The following is a 3,537-nucleotide window of genomic DNA, read 5'->3' on the forward strand; positions in this document are numbered from 1 at the left end:
AAATTGTTGATGAAGTGCTTTGTGTGTGTTCAACCCAGAGGAAGCGTGATCCGTGCTCTGGAATGTGAGGAGAGTGGAAGATGCTGCACCTCCTCTGCTGGCTGGTGCTGGATAATGGTTCATTTTAGTGTCAGGTCGGCTGTATTGAGTGTCGACTTCATATAGCTAGGACACAAGGGGAGGGGGTACAACTCAAGCCTCTACTGTTAAATGAGCTCACAGGCTACAGGATAAACGTTATATGCAGTGAAGGCTAGTCAGTAGCTAGTTTTATTGCTCTGGCTCAAACTCCTCGTAAATGTGTGTGTTTTTATGGGAAGACTGTATTTAAACAACATTCTAACATGAGATTTACCAGAGAAAACAAATTCTGTGAACTGCTATCCTGATTTGTAGACTATCTTTTCCTTTTGATAACAATAGCACAATAGTCAAGATGTTAGACCATCTTTACCTATGATAATGGATTGTATACTTGATTTAAAATAAATGAAATGGGGGCTGAAAATACAGCTCAGCAGTAAGGAGCATAGCTGGTCTTCCAAACAAGGAGAATTCTATTCCCAACACCCACACAATGGCTCACAAATACCTTTAGCAGCAGTTCCAGGGAATCCAACCCTTCTTCTGGTCTCCTTGGACACCAGCCACACAGGTGGTGCACAGTTACATTCAGGCAAACACCCAGACACATACAAAATTTAAAGTAATAACAACTACCTTTTTAAACTATCGGAATTACATTTTATGTGTATGCGTGGAAGGACTTCCCTATGTTAACAATAAGGAATTCATCTCTACAATCTATCACCTATGTCTGGAAGCCAAGTTTCTGCTTCAGAAGTCTGTCTGTTGTAGGGGAAATCTAGGCTCTAAATTTAATCTTTGATTCCCATCGGTCAACTAAACACCATGTTTAACTCGTGGCATAAAATAATGATGATTTGTACACAATAGTACAATTCCCAAAGCATGTCTATGCCAAGAGAAGCAAGAGAAAGCAAAGAGATGTATGGAGATATTCAACTCATGACCCATGACGCAGTACAGGTTACAAAAAATCAAATGTCAATGAATTGCAATTGAATTTAAAAAAAAAATCCATGGAATTCAAAGTCTCAGCCATTTTCTAAACTTAGCTCTCAAGTAAGTATGGCTTAGTAAGTTCCCACTGCTCTAGGGCAGGTTCCTCCTGACTGAATTTTTATCCCACCCTCCACTACAAGTAAGAGGAAGTCTAAAGCTCTATCACAGTATAGACAACTAGGAAATACTCCTTAGTGCACATACACAGTATGCGTGAGAACCTGATTAGTTAGTGTTGGGTCAAGACTTTAAGTCAAGCAACAGACTTGCTAAGTAGTAAATATGAACTGAAGAGGAATAGGCAGAGTGTACAAGAGGAATAGTGTACAAGGAATAGGCCGAGTGTACAAGGAATAGGCAGAGTGTACAAGAGGATGTTTCTAGAATAGAGAAGAGTCTTACATGTTTTAGAAAAGAAAGTTGTAAAAAGACAGAATCTGGGCACATAATAAATGGTATAATTTCAGGGCAATTTCTAGCTGGAGGAAGAAGGTTGGGGACAAAGTCAAGAGAGCAGAGGGACTATGTCAAGAGGACAGAAGATATCGATGATGAGAGCTGTAAGCCCTCTCGGAGGAGGCAGGGAGGTCAAGTGCACCTTGTTACAATGGTGAGGTTAGCAAGAAGAGAAGGGAGCAGGACAGAACAGTGAGCGCAAACAACCTTCAGGCAGAGATCTAAAGGAAAGTATGTAATGCTAAATGCCTCCGTGAGGTTGAAAAATGATCTGTGAAACAAAAAGCTTAAAATGTAATGAGATTGTAGGTCTGCACAGGGAAGGGACAGGGATCTGAAAAGACCTGAAAATTTTCAAGAATACAAGAGGCAGGACAGAGTAAAGCCAGCACAGGCTATCTACAGTAAAACTTGCTCTATCAGTACTCAATGCCTGCTTTGAGGATCAGAACTGAAATGGAGTAGCACCCAGTGGATGGTCAGACAATGCAATGAAAGAAAGGGAGGCCTAGAGAGTGCTAGGGCTTAAGGGTAGCCATGACCAATGACCCCGAGTTGCCTGTGCAGCTGGAAAAGAGGAGAAACAAAGCAGATTAAGAAGAGCAACAGGAGAAAGAAGTGAGTGGCAGCTGTTCTCCCACAAGCGACTCTCTGAGTGCTTCTTCAGCCTTCTCCTCCATGCCTCCTGTGTTCACTGGCAAATTCACTGCTCTGCTACCTTCTGCCTAAGAGCATCTCCCCCTCCATTAACCCCACATTCTTCTGCCCTTCTCCATCTTCAAGACTTATAAGATATCCCTTAATAAAGGCCCCAGTGGTTAACTACATACCACCATAAAACAGGAAGTGGGGGTGGGTGGCAGGGGGTGGAGGGATAGAGGAGAAGCTCCTAATATTCTTCCCAGTTCCTAAACTCACACCATTATCTCACCAAAAACCATGATTCTGGTCAGACCAATAGGGCACTGTGAGAGACCAAACTTCACACTCCATTTCAGAGAACTTAAACTCAGGTAGTCTAACAGGCTGGTACCTAGAACTAGTTTCCAAGTTACCCACCAGCAAAAACCCCAGCCCAGCTCCAGTCTCTAGGATAACCCCCAACAAGACCAGCATCTCCAGGTTATTCCCCCAATAAACCTGCACTCCCAGGTTATAAGCCTGCTCCATGCCTGGTAACCACCAATGCAGAAAAAAGCAAAAGTTAAGTTTATGATATGACTTCTAACAACAGACAACTATGTTAAAGGCCATAGTAGCTCTCCAGTTGGATACTTGACAGACTAGAAATGTAACACACCCTCCCCCTGTGTGTCAGTGGTAAGCTGAGGGGCCCTAGCTAGCTCGAATAAAATAGAAACCTGTATGCTCCTGTCTGTTTCTGGGGGCAGGGGATCACTAACACTTCCCTGACACTACAACTGTATAGTTAGCACAATTCCAGTTCCAGCCTAACTCACTAATGATGTGCAGGTTCACCTGTCTGGAGAAATATGAACAAGAAGACACAGAGAGTCTGCCTAGAGCACCAAAATGAAACCCATCACTTAAAGATGGATCTCAATCAGTTACAAAACTGTCAGGAGTAATTCAAGCTATTAAACTTTCACTTGAACTTTAATCCAGCCGGGCAGTGGTGGCACGTGCCTTTAATCCCAGCACTCAGGAAGCAGAGGCAGGTGGATTTCTGAGTTTGAGGTCAGCCTGGTCTACAGAGTGAGTTCCAGGACAGCCAGGACTATACAGAGAAACCTGTCTTAAAAAAGAAAAAAACCTTTAATCCATAAATTTATAAATGATACGGTTTCATCTTAACACAGGTACAACTGCTCAAACGTTTTACAGCCTAGCACCTATAATACATCACTGTCATTTTATTAACCACTCATGGAGGCATATGAGTCTTAATGAGGGGCATTGTTGCAGTGACAGGCTCTCAAAAGCTCATTTAAGTTAAATGTGAATGATGCCAGTGGGGAGGGAAACAATATGCCA

The sequence above is a fragment of the Mus pahari genome, chromosome 4, assembly GCF_900095145.1.
Source record: "Mus pahari chromosome 4, PAHARI_EIJ_v1.1, whole genome shotgun sequence".
NCBI classification, from domain to species: Eukaryota; Metazoa; Chordata; class Mammalia; order Rodentia; family Muridae; genus Mus; species Mus pahari.